Source organism: Eleutherodactylus coqui, chromosome 8 (genome assembly GCF_035609145.1).
Source record: "Eleutherodactylus coqui strain aEleCoq1 chromosome 8, aEleCoq1.hap1, whole genome shotgun sequence".
NCBI classification, from domain to species: domain Eukaryota; kingdom Metazoa; phylum Chordata; class Amphibia; order Anura; family Eleutherodactylidae; genus Eleutherodactylus; species Eleutherodactylus coqui.
This window is the reverse complement of record NC_089844.1, coordinates 189,092,374-189,111,594: the sequence shown is the minus strand read 5'-3', so window position 1 is coordinate 189,111,594 and position 19,221 is coordinate 189,092,374.

Here is a 19,221-nt window from a genome sequence, read left to right as displayed (position 1 = left end):
TCACTGTTTTCACCGTCCTGTAACTCGGCACCTGAGAGGTGTAGACCGTGTTTGAAAAAGCAATAAGCTTGAGCTCCCCGACTAGAGCATGAATCAGAGCACGATTCGCGTCTAACACAAACTCACTGTTTTCACCGTCCTGTACCTCGGCACCTGAGAGGTGTAGACCGTGTTTGAAAAAGCATTACGCTTGCGCTCCCAGCCTAGAGCATCAATCCCAGCACGATTCGCGTCTAACACAAACTCACTGTTTTCACAGTCCTGTAACTCGGCACCTGAGAGGTGTAGACCGTGTTTGAAAAAGCAATAAGCTTGCGCTCCCAGCCTAGAGCATGAATCAGAGCACGATTCGCGTCTAACACAAACTCACTGTTTTCACCGTCCTGTAACTCGGCACCTGAGAGGTGTAGACCGTGTTTGAAAAAGCAATAAGCTTGAGCTCCCCGCCTAGAGCATGAATCAGAGCACGATTCGCGTCTAACACAAACTCACTGTTTTCACCGTCCTGTACCTCGGCACCCGAGAGGTGTAGACCGTGTTTGAAAAAGCATTACGCTTGCGCTCCCAGCCTAGAGCATCAATCCCAGCACGATTCGCGTCTAACACAAACTCACTGTTTCCACCGTCCTGTAACTCGGCACCTGAGGGGTGTAGACCGTGTTTGAAAAAGCAATAAGCTTGCGCTCCCAGCCTAGAGCATGAATCAGAGCACGATTCGCGTCTAACACAAACTCACTGTTTTCACCGTCCTGTAACTAGGCACCTGAGAGGTGTAGACCGTGTTTGAAAAAGCAATAAGCTTGAGCTCCCCGCCCAGAGCATGAATCAGAGCACGATTCGCGTCTAACACAAACTCACTGTTTTCACCGTCCTGTACCTCGGCACCTGAGAGGTGTAGACCGTGTTTGAAAAAGCATTACGCTTGCGCTCCCAGCCTAGGGCATGAATCCCAGCACGATTCGCGTCTAACACAAACTCACTGTTTTCACCGTCCTGTAACTCGGCACCTGAGAGGTGTAGACCGTGTTTGAAAAAGCAATAAGCTTGAGCTCCCAGCCTAGAGCATGAATCAGAGCACGATTCGCGTCTAACACAAACTCACTGTTTTCACCGTCCTGTAACTCGGCACCTGAGAGGTGTAGACCGTGTTTGAAAAAGCAATAAGCTTGCGCTCCCCGCCTGGAGCATGAATCAGAGCACGATTCGCGTCTAACACAAACTCACTGTTTTCACCGTCCTGTAACTCGGCACCTGAGAGGTGTAGACCGTGTTTGAAAAAGCAATAAGCTTGAGCTTCCAGCCTAGAGCATGAATCAGAGCACGATTCGCGTCTAACACAAACTCACTGTTTTCACCGTCCTGTAACTCGGCACCTGAGAGGTGTAGACCGTGTTTGAAAAAGCAATAAGCTTGCGCTCCCAGCCTAGAGCATGAATCAGAGCACGATTCGCGTCTAACACAAACTCACTGTTTTCACCGTCCTGTAACTCGGCACCTGAGAGGTGTAGACCGTGTTTGAAAAAGCAATAAGCTTGCGCTCCCAGCCTAGAGCATGAATCAGAGCACGATTCGCGTCTAACACAAACTCAGTTTTCACCGTCCTGTAACTCGGCACCTGAGAGGTGTAGACCGTGTTTGAAAAAGCAATAAGCTTGAACTCCCCGCCTAGAGCATGAATCAGAGCACGATTCGCGTCTAACACAAACTCACTGTTTTCACCGTCCTGTAACTCGGCACCTGAGAGGTGTAGACCGTGTTTGAAAAAGCATTTCGCTTGCGCTCCCAGCCTAGAGCATGAATCCCAGCACGATTCGCGTCTAACACAAACTCACTGTTTTCACCGTCCTGTAACTCGGCACCTGAGAGGTGTAGACCGTGTTTGAAAAAGCAATAAGCTTGCGCTCCCAGCCTAGAGCATGAATCAGAGCACGATTCGCGTCTAACACAAACTCACTGTTTTCACCGTCCTGTAACTCGGCACTTGAGAGGTGTAGACCGTGTTTGAAAAAGCAATAAGCTTGCGCTCCCAGCCTAGAACATGAATCAGAGCACGATTCGCGTCTAACACAAACTCACTGTTTTCATTGTCCTGTACCTCGGCACCCGAGAGGTGTAGACCGTGTTTGAAAAAGCAATAAACTTGCGCTCCCAGCCTAGAGCATGAATCAGAGCACGATTCGCGTCTAACACAAACTCACTGTTTTCACCGTCCTGTAACTCGGCACGTGAAAGGTGTAGAACGTGTTTGAAAAAGCATTACGCTTGCGCTCCCGACCTAGAGCATGAATCCCAGCACGCTTCGCGTCTAACACAAACTCACTGTTTTCACCGTCCTGTACCTCGGCACCTGAGAGGTGTAGACCGTGTTTGAAAAAGCAATAAGCTTGCGCTCCCAGCCTAGAACATGAATCCCAGCACGATTCGCGTCTAACACAAACTCACTGTTTTCACCGTCCTGTAACTCGGCACCTGAGAGGTGTAGACCGTGTTTGAAAAAGCAATAAGCTTGCGCTCCCAGCGTAGAACATGAATCAGAGCACGATTCGCGTCTAACACAAACTCACTGTTTTCATTGTCCTGTACCTCGGCACCCGAGAGGTGTAGACCGTGTTTGAAAAAGCAATAAGCTTGCGCTCCCAGCCTAGAGTATGAATCAGAGCACGATTCGCGTCTAACACAAACTCACTGTTTCCACCGTCCTGTAACTCGGCACGTGAGAGGTGTAGACCGTGTTTGAAAAAGCATTACGCTTGCGCTCCCAGCCTAGGGCTTGAATCCCAGCACGATTCGCGTCTAACACAAACTCACTGTTTTCACCGTCCTGTAACTCGGCACCTGAGAGGTGTAGACCGTGTTTGAAAAAGCAATAAGCTTGAGCTCCCAGCCTAGAGCATGAATCAGAGCACGATTCGCGTCTAACACAAACTCAGTTTTCACCGTCCTGTAACTCGGCACCTGAGAGGTGTAGACCGTGTTTGAAAAAGCACTAAGCTTGCGCTCCCAGCCTAGAGCATGAATCAGAGCACGGTTCGCGTCTAACACAAACCCACTGTTTTCACCGTCCTGTAACTCGGCACCTGAGAGGTGTAGACCGTGTTTGAAAAAGCAATAAGCTTGCGCTCCCAGCAAAGAACATGAATCAGAGCACGATTCGCGTCTAACACAAACTCACTGTTTTCACCGTCCTGTAACTCGGCACCTGAGAGGTGTAGACCGTGTTTGAAAAAGCAATAAGCTTGCTCTCCCAGCCTAGAGCATGAATCAGAGCACGATTCGCGTCTAACACAAACTCACTATGTTCACCGTCCTGTAACTCGGCACCTGAGGTGTAGACCGTGTTTGAAAAAGCAATAAGCTTGAACTCCCCGCCTAGAGCATGAATCAGAGCACGATTCGCGTCTAACACAAACTCACTGTTTTCACCGTCCTGTAACTCGGCACCTGAGAGGTGTAGACCGTGTTTGAAAAAGCATTTCGCTTGCGCTCCCAGCCTAGAGCATGAATCCCAGCACGATTCGCGTCTAACACAAACTCAGTTTTCACCGTCCTGTAACTCGGCACCTGAGAGGTGTAGACCGTGTTTGAAAAAGCAATAAGCTTGCGCTCCCAGCCTAGAGCATGAATCAGAGCACGATTCGCGTCTAACACAAACTCACTGTTTTCACCGTCCTGTAACTCGGCACTTGAGAGGTGTAGACCGTGTTTGAAAAAGCAATAAGCTTGCGCTCCCAGCCTAGAACATGAATCAGAGCACGATTCGCGTCTAACACAAACTCACTGTTTTCATTGTCCTGTACCTCGGCACCCGAGAGGTGTAGACCGTGTTTGAAAAAGCAATAAACTTGCGCTCCCAGCCTAGAGCATGAATCAGAGCACGATTCGCGTCTAACACAAACTCACTGTTTTCACCGTCCTGTAACTCGGCACTTGAGAGGTGTAGACCGTGTTTGAAAAAGCAATAAGCTTGCGCTCCCAGCGTAGAACATGAATCAGAGCACGATTCGCGTCTAACACAAACTCACTGTTTTCATTGTCCTGTACCTCGGCACCCGAGAGGTGTAGACCGTGTTTGAAAAAGCAATAAGCTTGCGCTCCCAGCCTAGAGTATGAATCAGAGCACGATTCGCGTCTAACACAAACTCACTGTTTTCACCGTCCTGTAACTCGGCACGTGAGAGGTGTAGACTGTGTTTGAAAAAGCATTACGCTTGCGCTCCCAGCCTAGGGCTTGAATCCCAGCACGATTCGCGTCTAACACAAACTCACTGTTTTCACCGTCCTGTAACTCGGCACCTGAGAGGTGTAGACCGTGTTTGAAAAAGCAATAAGCTTGAGCTCCCAGCCTAGAGCATGAATCAGAGCACGATTCGCGTCTAACACAAACTCACTGTTTTCACCGTCCTGTAACTCGGCACCTGAGAGGTGTAGACCGTGTTTGAAAAAGCAATAAGCTTGCGCTCCCAGCCTAGAGCATGAATCAGAGCACGATTCGCGTCTAACACAAACTCACTGTTTTCACCGTCCTGTAACTCGGCACCTGAGAGGTGTAGACCGTGTTTGAAAAAGCAATAAGCTTGAGCTCCCCGCCTAGAGCATGAATCAGAGCACGATTCGCGTCTAACACAAACTCACTGTTTTCACCGTCCTGTAACTCGGCACCTGAGAGGTGTAGACCGTGTTTGAAAAAGCAATAAGCTTGAGCTCCCAGCCTAGAGCATGAATCAGAGCACGATTCGCGTCTAACACAAACTCAGTTTTCACCGTCCTGTAACTCGGCACTTGAGAGGTGTAGACCGTGTTTGAAAAAGCAATAAGCTTGCGCTCCCAGCCTAGAGCATTAATCAGAGCACGATTCGCGTCTAACACAAACTCACTGTTTTCACCGTCCTGTAACTCGGCACCTGAGAGGTGTAGACCGTGTTTAAAAAAGCAATAAGCTTGAGCTCCCCGCCTAGAGCATGAATCAGAGCACGATTCGCGTCTAACACAAACTCAGTTTTCACCGTCCTGTAACTCGGCACCTGAGAGGTGTAGACCGTGTTTGAAAAAGCATTACGCTTGCGCTCCCAGCCTAGAGCATGAATCCCAGCACGATTCGCGTCTAACAGAAACTCACTGTTTTCACCGTCCTGTAACTCGGCACCTGAGAGGTGTAGACCGTGTTTGAAAAAGCAATAAGCTTGCGCTCCCAGCCTAGAGCATGAATCAGAGCACGATTCGCGTCTAACACAAACTCACTGTTTTCACCGTCCTGTAACTCGGCACCTGAGAGGTGTAGACCGTGTTTGAAAAAGCAATAAGCTTGCGCTCCCAGCCTAGAGCATGAATCAGAGCACGATTCGCGTCTAACACAAACTCAGTTTTCACCGTCCTGTAACTCGGCACCTGAGAGGTGTAGACCGTGTTTGAAAAAGCAATAAGCTTGCGCTCCCAGCCTAGAGCATGAATCAGAGCACGATTCGCGTCTAACACAAACTCACTCTTTTCACCGTCCTGTAACTCGGCACCTGAGAGGTGTAGACCGTGTTTGAAAAAGCAATAAGCTTGCGCTCCCAGCAAAGAACATGAATCAGAGCACGATTCGCGTCTAACACAAACTCACTGTTTTCACCGTCCTGTAACTCGGCACCTGAGAGGTGTAGACCGTGTTTGAAAAAGCAATAAGCTTGCGCTCCCAGCCTAGAGCATGAATCAGAGCACGATTCGCGTCTAACACAAACTCACTATTTTCACCGTCCTGTAACTCGGCACCTGAGGTGTAGACCGTGTTTGAAAAAGCAATAAGCTTGAACTCCCCGCCTAGAGCATGAATCAGAGCACGATTCGCGTCTAACACAAACTCACTGTTTTCACCGTCCTGTAACTCGGCACCTGAGAGGTGTAGACCGTGTTTGAAAAAGCATTTCGCTTGCGCTCCCAGCCTAGAGCATAAATCCCAGCACGATTCGCGTCTAACACAAACTCACTGTTTTCACCGTCCTGTAACTCGGCACCTGAGAGGTGTAGACCGTGTTTGAAAAAGCAATAAGCTTGCGCTCCCAGCCTAGAGCATGAATCAGAGCACGATTCGCGTCTAACACAAACTCACTGTTTTCACCGTCCTGTAACTCGGCACTTGAGAGGTGTAGACCGTGTTTGAAAAAGCAATAAGCTTGCGCTCCCAGCCTAGAACATGAATCAGAGCACGATTCGCGTCTAACACAAACTCACTGTTTTCATTGTCCTGTACCTCGGCACCCGAGAGGTGTAGACCGTGTTTGAAAAAGCAATAAACTTGCGCTCCCAGCCTAGAGCATGAATCAGAGCACGATTCGCGTCTAACACAAACTCACTGTTTTCACCGTCCTGTAACTCGGCACCTGAGAGGTGTAGACCGTGTTTGAAAAAGCAATAAGCTTGCGCTCCCAGCCTAGAGCATGAATCAGAGCACGATTCGCGTCTAACACAAACTCACTGTTTTCACCGTCCTGTAACTCGGCACCTGAGAGGTGTAGACCGTGTTTGAAAAAGTAATAAGCTTGCGCTCCCAGCCTAGAGCATGAATCAGAGCACGATTCGCGTCTAACACAAACTCAGTTTTCACCGTCCTGTAACTCGGCACCTGAGAGGTGTAGACCGTGTTTGAAAAAGCATTACGCTTGCGCTCCCAGCCTAGAGCATGAATCCCAGCACGATTCGCGTCTAACAGAAACTCACTGTTTTCACCGTCCTGTAACTCGGCACTTGAGAGGTGTAGACCGTGTTTGAAAAAGCAATAAGCTTGCGCTCCCTGCCTAGAGCATGAATCAGAGCACGATTCGCGTCTAACACAAACTCACTGTTTTCACCGTCCTGTAACTCGGCACCTGAGAGGTGTAGACCGTGTTTGAAAAAGCAATAAGCTTGAGCTCCCCGACTAGAGCATGAATCAGAGCACGATTCGCGTCTAACACAAACTCACTGTTTTCACCGTCCTGTACCTCGGCACCTGAGAGGTGTAGACCGTGTTTGAAAAGCATTACGCTTGCGCTCCCAGCCTAGAGCATCAATCCCAGCACGATTCGCGTCTAACACAAACTCACTGTTTTCACCGTCCTGTAACTCGGCACCTGAGAGGTGTAGACCGTGTTTGAAAAAGCAATAAGCTTGCGCTCCCAGCCTAGAGCATGAATCAGAGCACGATTCGCGTCTAACACAAACTCACTGTTTTCACCGTCCTGTAACTCGGCACCTGAGAGGTGTAGACCGTGTTTGAAAAAGCAATAAGCTTGAGCTCCCCGCCTAGAGCATGAATCAGAGCACGATTCGCGTCTAACACAAACTCACTGTTTCCACCGTCCTGTAACTCGGCACCTGAGGGGTGTAGACCGTGTTTGAAAAAGCAATAAGCTTGCGCTCCCAGCCTAGAGCATGAATCAGAGCACGATTCGCGTCTAACACAAACTCACTGTTTTCACCGTCCTGTAACTAGGCACCTGAGAGGTGTAGACCGTGTTTGAAAAAGCAATAAGCTTGAGCTCCCCGCCCAGAGCATGAATCAGAGCACGATTCGCGTCTAACACAAACTCACTGTTTTCACCGTCCTGTACCTCGGCACCTGAGAGGTGTAGACCGTGTTTGAAAAAGCATTACGCTTGCGCTCCCAGCCTAGGGCATGAATCCCAGCACGATTCGCGTCTAACACAAACTCACTGTTTTCACCGTCCTGTAACTCGGCACCTGAGAGGTGTAGACCGTGTTTGAAAAAGCAATAAGCTTGAGCTCCCAGCCTAGAGCATGAATCAGAGCACGATTCGCGTCTAACACAAACTCACTGTTTTCACCGTCCTGTAACTCGGCACCTGAGAGGTGTAGACCGTGTTTGAAAAAGCAATAAGCTTGCGCTCCCCGCCTGGAGCATGAATCAGAGCACGATTCGCGTCTAACACAAACTCAGTGTTTTCACCGTCCTGTAACTCGGCACCTGAGAGGTGTAGACCGTGTTTGAAAAAGCAATAAGCTTGAGCTTCCAGCCTAGAGCATGAATCAGAGCACGATTCGCGTCTAACACAAACTCACTGTTTTCACCGTCCTGTAACTCGGCACCTGAGAGGTGTAGACCGTGTTTGAAAAAGCAATAAGCTTGCGCTCCCAGCCTAGAGCATGAATCAGAGCACGATTCGCGTCTAACACAAACTCACTGTTTTCACCGTCCTGTAACTCGGCACCTGAGAGGTGTAGACCGTGTTTGAAAAAGCAATAAGCTTGCGCTCCCAGCCTAGAGCATGAATCAGTGCACGGTTCGCGTCTAACACAAACTCACTGTTTTCACCGTCCTGTAACTCGGCACCTGAGAGGTGTAGACCGTGTTTGAAAAAGCAATAAGCTTGCGCTCCCAGCAAAGAACATGAATCAGAGCACGATTCGCGTCTAACACAAACTCACTGTTTTCACCGTCCTGTAACTCGGCACCTGAGAGGTGTAGACCGTGTTTGAAAAAGCAATAAGCTTGCGCTCCCAGCCTAGAGCATGAATCAGAGCACGATTCGCGTCTAACACAAACTCACTATTTTCACCGTCCTGTAACTCGGCACCTGAGGTGTAGACCGTGTTTGAAAAAGCAATAAGCTTGAACTCCCCGCCTAGAACATGAATCAGAGCACGATTCGCGTCTAACACAAACTCACTGTTTTCATTGTCCTGTACCTCGGCACCCGAGAGGTGTAGACCGTGTTTGAAAAAGCAATAAACTTGCGCTCCCAGCCTAGAGCATGAATCAGAGCACGATTCGCGTCTAACACAAACTCACTGTTTTCACCGTCCTGTAACTCGGCACGTGAGAGGTGTAGAACGTGTTTGAAAAAGCATTACGCTTGCGCTCCCGACCTAGAGCATGAATCCCAGCACGCTTCGCGTCTAACACAAACTCACTGTTTTCACCGTCCTGTACCTCGGCACCTGAGAGGTGTAGACCGTGTTTGAAAAAGCAATAAGCTTGCGCTCCCAGCCTAGAACATGAATCCCAGCACGATTCGCGTCTAACACAAACTCACTGTTTTCACCGTCCTGTAACTCGGCACCTGAGAGGTGTAGACCGTGTTTGAAAAAGCAATAAGCTTGCGCTCCCAGCGTAGAACATGAATCAGAGCACGATTCGCGTCTAACACAAACTCACTGTTTTCATTGTCCTGTACCTCGGCACCCGAGAGGTGTAGACCGTGTTTGAAAAAGCAATAAGCTTGCGCTCCCAGCCTAGAGTATGAATCAGAGCACGATTCGCGTCTAACACAAACTCACTGTTTCCACCGTCCTGTAACTCGGCACGTGAGAGGTGTAGACCGTGTTTGAAAAAGCATTACGCTTGCGCTCCCAGCCTAGGGCTTGAATCCCAGCACGATTCGCGTCTAACACAAACTCACTGTTTTCACCGTCCTGTAACTCGGCACCTGAGAGGTGTAGACCGTGTTTGAAAAAGCAATAAGCTTGAGCTCCCAGCCTAGAGCATGAATCAGAGCACGATTCGCGTCTAACACAAACTCAGTTTTCACCGTCCTGTAACTCGGCACCTGAGAGGTGTAGACCGTGTTTGAAAAAGCAATAAGCTTGCGCTCCCAGCCTAGAGCATGAATCAGAGCACGGTTCGCGTCTAACACAAACTCACTGTTTTCACCGTCCTGTAACTCGGCACCTGAGAGGTGTAGACCGTGTTTGAAAAAGCAATAAGCTTGCGCTCCCAGCAAAGAACATGAATCAGAGCACGATTCGCGTCTAACACAAACTCACTGTTTTCACCGTCCTGTAACTCGGCACTTGAGAGGTGTAGACCGTGTTTGAAAAAGCAATAAGCTTGCGCTCCCTGCCTAGAGCATGAATCAGAGCACGATTCGCGTCTAACACAAACTCACTGTTTTCACCGTCCTGTAACTCGGCACCTGAGAGGTGTAGACCGTGTTTGAAAAAGCAATAAGCTTGAGCTCCCCGACTAGAGCATGAATCAGAGCACGATTCGCGTCTAACACAAACTCACTGTTTTCACCGTCCTGTACCTCGGCACCTGAGAGGTGTAGACCGTGTTTGAAAAGCATTACGCTTGCGCTCCCAGCCTAGAGCATCAATCCCAGCACGATTCGCGTCTAACACAAACTCACTGTTTTCACCGTCCTGTAACTCGGCACCTGAGAGGTGTAGACCGTGTTTGAAAAAGCAATAAGCTTGCGCTCCCAGCCTAGAGCATGAATCAGAGCACGATTCGCGTCTAACACAAACTCACTGTTTTCACCGTCCTGTAACTCGGCACCTGAGAGGTGTAGACCGTGTTTGAAAAAGCAATATGCTTGAGCTCCCCGACTAGAGCATGAATCAGAGCACGATTCGCGTCTAACACAAACTCACTGTTTTCACCGTCCTGTACCTCGGCACCTGAGAGGTGTAGACCGTGTTTGAAAAGCATTACGCTTGCGCTCCCAGCCTAGAGCATCAATCCCAGCACGATTCGCGTCTAACACAAACTCACTGTTTTCACCGTCCTGTAACTCGGCACCTGAGAGGTGTAGACCGTGTTTGAAAAAGCAATAAGCTTGCGCTCCCAGCCTAGAGCATGAATCAGAGCACGATTCGCGTCTAACACAAACTCACTGTTTTCACCGTCCTGTAACTCGGCACCTGAGAGGTGTAGACCGTGTTTGAAAAAGCAATAAGCTTGAGCTCCCCGCCTAGAGCATGAATCAGAGCACGATTCGCGTCTAACACAAACTCACTGTTTCCACCGTCCTGTAACTCGGCACCTGAGGGGTGTAGACCGTGTTTGAAAAAGCAATAAGCTTGCGCTCCCAGCCTAGAGCATGAATCAGAGCACGATTCGCGTCTAACACAAACTCACTGTTTTCACCGTCCTGTAACTAGGCACCTGAGAGGTGTAGACCGTGTTTGAAAAAGCAATAAGCTTGAGCTCCCCGCCCAGAGCATGAATCAGAGCACGATTCGCGTCTAACACAAACTCACTGTTTTCACCGTCCTGTACCTCGGCACCTGAGAGGTGTAGACCGTGTTTGAAAAAGCATTACGCTTGCGCTCCCAGCCTAGGGCATGAATCCCAGCACGATTCGCGTCTAACACAAACTCACTGTTTTCACCGTCCTGTAACTCGGCACCTGAGAGGTGTAGACCGTGTTTGAAAAAGCAATAAGCTTGAGCTCCCAGCCTAGAGCATGAATCAGAGCACGATTCGCGTCTAACACAAACTCACTGTTTTCACCGTCCTGTAACTCGGCACCTGAGAGGTGTAGACCGTGTTTGAAAAAGCAATAAGCTTGCGCTCCCCGCCTGGAGCATGAATCAGAGCACGATTCGCGTCTAACACAAACTCACTGTTTTCACCGTCCTGTAACTCGGCACCTGAGAGGTGTAGACCGTGTTTGAAAAAGCAATAAGCTTGAGCTTCCAGCCTAGAGCATGAATCAGAGCACGATTCGCGTCTAACACAAACTCACTGTTTTCACCGTCCTGTAACTCGGCACCTGAGAGGTGTAGACCGTGTTTGAAAAAGCAATAAGCTTGCGCTCCCAGCCTAGAGCATGAATCAGAGCACGATTCGCGTCTAACACAAACTCACTGTTTTCACCGTCCTGTAACTCGGCACCTGAGAGGTGTAGACCGTGTTTCAAAAAGCAATAAGCTTGCGCTCCCAGCCTAGAGCATGAATCAGAGCACGATTCGCGTCTAACACAAACTCAGTTTTCACCGTCCTGTAACTCGGCACCTGAGAGGTGTAGACCGTGTTTGAAAAAGCAATAAGCTTGCGCTCCCAGCCTAGAGCATGAATCAGTGCACGGTTCGCGTCTAACACAAACTCACTGTTTTCACCGTCCTGTAACTCGGCACCTGAGAGGTGTAGACCGTGTTTGAAAAAGCAATAAGCTTGCGCTCCCAGCAAAGAACATGAATCAGAGCACGATTCGCGTCTAACACAAACTCACTGTTTTCACCGTCCTGTAACTCGGCACCTGAGAGGTGTAGACCGTGTTTGAAAAAGCAATAAGCTTGCGCTCCCAGCCTAGAGCATGAATCAGAGCACGATTCGCGTCTAACACAAACTCACTATTTTCACCGTCCTGTAACTCGGCACCTGAGGTGTAGACCGTGTTTGAAAAAGCAATAAGCTTGAACTCCCCGCCTAGAACATGAATCAGAGCACGATTCGCGTCTAACACAAACTCACTGTTTTCATTGTCCTGTACCTCGGCACCCGAGAGGTGTAGACCGTGTTTGAAAAAGCAATAAACTTGCGCTCCCAGCCTAGAGCATGAATCAGAGCACGATTCGCGTCTAACACAAACTCACTGTTTTCACCGTCCTGTAACTCGGCACGTGAGAGGTGTAGAACGTGTTTGAAAAAGCATTACGCTTGCGCTCCCGACCTAGAGCATGAATCCCAGCACGCTTCGCGTCTAACACAAACTCACTGTTTTCACCGTCCTGTACCTCGGCACCTGAGAGGTGTAGACCGTGTTTGAAAAAGCAATAAGCTTGCGCTCCCAGCCTAGAACATGAATCCCAGCACGATTCGCGTCTAACACAAACTCACTGTTTTCACCGTCCTGTAACTCGGCACCTGAGAGGTGTAGACCGTGTTTGAAAAAGCAATAAGCTTGCGCTCCCAGCGTAGAACATGAATCAGAGCACGATTCGCGTCTAACACAAACTCACTGTTTTCATTGTCCTGTACCTCGGCACCCGAGAGGTGTGGACCGTGTTTGAAAAAGCAATAAGCTTGCGCTCCCAGCCTAGAGTATGAATCAGAGCACGATTCGCGTCTAACACAAACTCACTGTTTCCACCGTCCTGTAACTCGGCACGTGAGAGGTGTAGACCGTGTTTGAAAAAGCATTACGCTTGCGCTCCCAGCCTAGGGCTTGAATCCCAGCACGATTCGCGTCTAACACAAACTCACTGTTTTCACCGTCCTGTAACTTGGCACCTGAGAGGTGTAGACCGTGTTTGAAAAAGCAATAAGCTTGAGCTCCCAGCCTAGAGCATGAATCAGAGCACGATTCGCGTCTAACACAAACTCAGTTTTCACCGTCCTGTAACTCGGCACCTGAGAGGTGTAGACCGTGTTTGAAAAAGCAATAAGCTTGCGCTCCCAGCCTAGAGCATGAATCAGAGCACGGTTCGCGTCTAACACAAACTCACTGTTTTCACCGTCCTGTAACTCGGCACCTGAGAGGTGTAGACCGTGTTTGAAAAAGCAATAAGCTTGCGCTCCCAGCAAAGAACATGAATCAGAGCACGATTCGCGTCTAACACAAACTCACTGTTTTCACCGTCCTGTAACTCGGCACCTGAGAGGTGTAGACCGTGTTTGAAAAAGCAATAAGCTTGCGCTCCCAGCCTAGAGCATGAATCAGAGCACGATTCGCGTCTAACACAAACTCACTATTTTCACCGTCCTGTAACTCGGCACCTGAGGTGTAAACCGTGTTTGAAAAAGCAATAAGCTTGAACTCCCCGCCTAGAGCATGAATCAGAGCACGATTCGCGTCTAACACAAACTCACTGTTTTCACCGTCCTGTAACTCGGCACCTGAGAGGTGTAGACCGTGTTTGAAAAAGCATTTCGCTTGCGCTCCCAGCCTAGAGCATGAATCCCAGCACGATTCGCGTCTAACACAAACTCACTGTTTTCACCGTCCTGTAACTCGGCACCTGAGAGGTGTAGACCGTGTTTGAAAAAGCAATAAGCTTGCGCTCCCAGCCTAGAGCATGAATCAGAGCACGATTCGCGTCTAACACAAACTCACTGTTTTCACCGTCCTGTAACTCGGCACTTGAGAGGTGTAGACCGTGTTTGAAAAAGCAATAAGCTTGCGCTCCCAGCCTAGAACATGAATCAGAGCACGATTCGCGTCTAACACAAACTCACTGTTTTCATTGTCCTGTACCTCGGCACCCGAGAGGTGTAGACCGTGTTTGAAAAAGCAATAAACTTGCGCTCCCAGCCTAGAGCATGAATCAGAGCACGATTCGCGTCTAACACAAACTCACTGTTTTCACCGTCCTGTAACTCGGCACGTGAGAGGTGTAGAACGTGTTTGAAAAAGCATTACGCTTGCGCTCCCGACCTAGAGCATGAATCCCAGCACGCTTCGCGTCTAACACAAACTCACTGTTTTCACCGTCCTGTACCTCGGCACCTGAGAGGTGTAGACCGTGTTTGAAAAAGCAATAAGCTTGCGCTCCCAGCCTAGAACATGAATCCCAGCACGATTCGCGTCTAACACAAACTCACTGTTTTCACCGTCCTGTAACTCGGCACCTGAGAGGTGTAGACCGTGTTTGAAAAAGCAATAAGCTTGCGCTCCCAGCGTAGAACATGAATCAGAGCAAGATTCGCGTCTAACACAAACTCACTGTTTTCATTGTCCTGTACCTCGGCACCCGAGAGGTGTAGACCGTGTTTGAAAAAGCAATAAGCTTGCGCTCCCAGCCTAGAGTATGAATCAGAGCACGATTCGCGTCTAACACAAACTCACTGTTTCCACCGTCCTGTAACTCGGCACGTGAGAGGTGTAGACCGTGTTTGAAAAAGCATTACGCTTGCGCTCCCAGCCTAGGGCTTGAATCCCAGCACGATTCGCGTCTAACACAAACTCACTGTTTTCACCGTCCTGTAACTCGGCACCTGAGAGGTGTAGACCGTGTTTGAAAAAGCAATAAGCTTGAGCTCCCAGCCTAGAGCATGAATCAGAGCACGATTCGCGTCTAACACAAACTCACTGTTTTCACCGTCCTGTAACTCGGCACCTGAGAGGTGTAGACCGTGTTTGAAGAAGCAATAAGCTTGCGCTCCCAGCCTAGAGCATGAATCAGAGCACGATTCGCGTCTAACACAAACTCACTGTTTTCACCGTCCTGTAACTCGGCACCTGAGAGGTGTAGACCGTGTTTGAAAAAGCAATAAGCTTGAGCTCCCCGCCTAGAGCATGAATCAGAGCACGATTCGCGTCTAACACAAACTCACTGTTTTCACCGTCCTGTAACTCGGCACCTGAGAGGTGTAGACCGTGTTTGAAAAAGCAATAAGCTTGAGCTCCCAGCCTAGAGCATGAATCAGAGCACGATTCGCGTCTAACACAAACTCACTGTTTTCACCGTCCTGTAACTCGGCACCTGAGAGGTGTAGACCGTGTTTGAAAAAGCAATAAGCTTGCGCTCCCAGCCTAGAGCATGAATCAGAGCACGATTCGCGTCTAACACAAACTCACTGTTTTCACCGTCCTGTAACTCGGCACCTGAGAGGTGTAGACCGTGTTTAAAAAAGCAATAAGCTTGAGCTCCCCGCCTAGAGCATGAATCAGAGCACGATTCGCGTCTAACACAAACTCACTGTTTTCACCGTCCTGTAACTCGGCACCTGAGAGGTGTAGACCGTGTTTGAAAAAGCAATAAGCTTGCGCTCCCAGCCTAGAGCATGAATCAGAGCACGATTCGCGTCTAACACAAACTCACTGTTTTCACCGTCCTGTAACTCGGCACCTGAGAGGTGTAGACCGTGTTTGAAAAAGCAATAAGCTTGCGCTCCCAGCCTAGAGCATGAATCAGAGCACGATTCGCGTCTAACACAAACTCAGTTATCACCGTCCTGTAACTCGGCACCTGAGAGGTGTAGACCGTGTTTGAAAAAGCATTACGCTTGCGCTCCCAGCCTAGAGCATGAATCCCAGCACGATTCGCGTCTAACAGAAACTCACTGTTTTCACCGTCCTGTAACTCGGCACCTGAGAGGTGTAGACCGTGTTTGAAAAAGCAATAAGCTTGCGCTCCCTGCCTAGAGCATGAATCAGAGCACGATTCGCGTCTAACACAAACTCACTGTTTTCACCGTCCTGTAACTCGGCACCTGAGAGGTGTAGACCGTGTTTGAAAAAGCAATAAGCTTGAGCTCCCCGCCTAGAGCATGAATCAGAGCACGATTCGCGTCTAACACAAACTCACTGTTTTCACCGTCCTGTAACTCGGCACCTGAGAGGTGTAGACCGTGTTTGAAAAAGCAATAAGCTTGCGCTCCCAGCCTAGAGCATGAATCAGAGCACGATTCGCGTCTAACACAAACTCACTGTTTTCACCGTCCTGTAACTCGGCACCTGAGAGGTGTAGACCGTGTTTGAAAAAGCAATAAGCTTGCGCTCCCAGCCTAGAGCATGAATCAGAGCACGATTCGCGTCTAACACAAACTCACTGTTTTCACCGTCCTGTAACTCGGCACCTGAGAGGTGTAGACCGTGTTTGAAAAAGCAATAAGCTTGCGCTCCCAGCCTAGAGCATGAATCAGAGCACGATTCGCGTCTAACACAAACTCACTGTTTTCACCGTCCTGTAACTCGGCACCTGAGAGGTGTAGACCGTGTTTGAAAAAGCAATAAGCTTGCGCTCCCAGCCTAGAGCATGAATCAGAGCACGATTCGCGTCTAACACAAACTCAGTTTTCACCGTCCTGTAACTCGGCACCTGAGAGGTGTAGACCGTGTTTGAAAAAGCATTACGCTTGCGCTCCCAGCCTAGAGCATGAATCCCAGCACGATTCGCGTCTAACAGAAACTCACTGTTTTCACCGTCCTGTAACTCGGCACCTGAGAGGTGTAGACCGTGTTTGAAAAAGCAATAAGCTTGCGCTCCCTGCCTAGAGCATGAATCAGAGCACGATTCGCGTCTAACACAAACTCACTGTTTTCACCGTCCTGTAACTCGGCACCTGAGAGGTGTAGACCGTGTTTGAAAAAGCAATAAGCTTGAGCTCCCCGACTAGAGCATGAATCAGAGCACGATTCGCGTCTAACACAAACTCACTGTTTTCACCGTCCTGTACCTCGGCACCTGAGAGGTGTAGACCGTGTTTGAAAAGCATTACGCTTGCGCTCCCAGCCTAGAGCATCAATCCCAGCACGATTCGCGTCTAACACAAACTCACTGTTTTCACCGTCCTGTAACTCGGCACCTGAGAGGTGTAGACCGTGTTTGAAAAAGCAATAAGCTTGCGCTCCCAGCCTAGAGCATGAATCAGAGCACGATTCGCGTCTAACACAAACTCACTGTTTTCACCGTCCTGTAACTCGGCACCTGAGAGGTGTAGACCGTGTTTGAAAAAGCAATAAGCTTGAGCTCCCCGCCTAGAGCATGAATCAGAGCACGATTCGCGTCTAACACAAACTCACTGTTTTCACCGTCCTGTACCTCGGCACCCGAGAGGTGTAGACCGTGTTTGAAAAAGCATTACGCTTGCGCTCCCAGCCTAGAGCATCAATCCCAGCACGATTCGCGTCTAACACAAACTCACTGTTTCCACCGTCCTGTAACTCGGCACCTGAGGGGTGTAGACCGTGTTTGAAAAAGCAATAAGCTTGCGTCCCCAGCCTAGAGCATGAATCAGAGCACGATTCGCGTCTAACACAAACTCACTGTTTTCACCGTCCTGTAACTAGGCACCTGAGAGGTGTAGACCGTGTTTGAAAAAGCAATAAGCTTGAGCTCCCCGCCCAGAGCATGAATCAGAGCACGATTCGCGTCTAACACAAACTCACTGTTTTCACCGTCCTGTACCTCGGCACCTGAGAGGTGTAGACCGTGTTTGAAAAAGCATTACGCTTGCGCTCCCAGCCTAGGGCATGAATCCCAGCACGATTCGCGTCTAACACAAACTCACTGTTTTCACCGTCCTGTAACTCGGCACCTGAGAGGTGTAGACCGTGTTTGAAAAAGCAATAAGCTTGAGCTCCCAGCCTAGAGCATGAATCAGAGCACGATTCGCGTCTAACACAAACTCACTGTTTTCACCGTCCTGTAACTCGGCACCTGAGAGGTGTAGACCGTGTTTGAAAAAGCAATAAGCTTGCGCTCCCCGCCTGGAGCATGAATCAGAGCACGATTCGCGTCTAACACAAACTCACTGTTTTCACCGTCCTGTAACTCGGCACCTGAGAGGTGTAGACCGTGTTTGAAAAAGCAATAAGCTTGAGCTTCCAGCCTAGAGCATGAATCAGAGCACGATTCGCGTCTAACACAAACTCACTGTTTTCACCGTCCTGTAACTCGGCACCTGAGAGGTGTAGACCGTGTTTGAAAAAGCAATAAGCTTGAGCTCCCCGACTAGAGCATGAATCAGAGCACGATTCGCGTCTAACACAAACTCACTGTTTTCACCGTCCTGTACCTCGGCACCTGAGAGGTGTAGACCGTGTTTGAAAAAGCATTACGCTTGCGCTCCCAGCCTAGAGCATCAATCCCAGCACGATTCGCGTCTAACACAAACTCACTGTTTTCACAGTCCTGTAACTCGGCACCTGAGAGGTGTAGACCGTGTTTGAAAAAGCAATAAGCTTGCGCTCCCAGCCTAGAGCATGAATCAGAGCACGATTCGCGTCTAACACAAACTCACTGTTTTCACCGTCCTGTAACTCGGCACCTGAGAGGTGTAGACCGTGTTTGAAAAAGCAATAAGCTTGAGCTCCCCGCCTAGAGCATGAATCAGAGCACGATTCGCGTCTAACACAAACTCACTGTTTTCACCGTCCTGTACCTCGGCACCCGAGAGGTGTAGACCGTGTTTGAAAAAGCATTACGCTTGCGCTCCCAGCCTAGAGCATCAATCCCAGCACGATTCGCGTCTAACACAAACTCACTGTTTCCACCGTCCTGTAACTCGGCACCTGAGGGGTGTAGACCGTGTTTGAAAAAGCAATAAGCTTGCGCTCCCAGCCTAGAGCATGAATCAGAGCACGATTCGCGTCTAACACAAACTCACTGTTTTCACCGTCCTGTAACTAGGCACCTGAGAGGTGTAGACCGTGTTTGAAAAAGCAATAAGCTTGAGCTCCCCGCCCAGAGCATGAATCAGAGCACGATTCGCGTCTAACACAAACTCACTGTTTTCACCGTCCTGTACCTCGGCACCTGAGAGGTGTAGACCGTGTTTGAAAAAGCATTACGCTTGCGCTCCCAGCCTAGGGCATGAATCCCAGCACGATTCGCGTCTAACACAAACTCACTGTTTTCACCGTCCTGTAACTCGGCACCTGAGAGGTGTAGACCGTGTTTGAAAAAGCAATAAGCTTGAGCTCCCAGCCTAGAGCATGAATCAGAGCACGATTCGCGTCTAACACAAACTCACTGTTTTCACCGTCCTGTAACTCGGCACCTGAGAGGTGTAGACCGTGTTTGAAAAAGCAATAAGCTTGCGCTCCCCGCCTGGAGCATGAATCAGAGCACGAT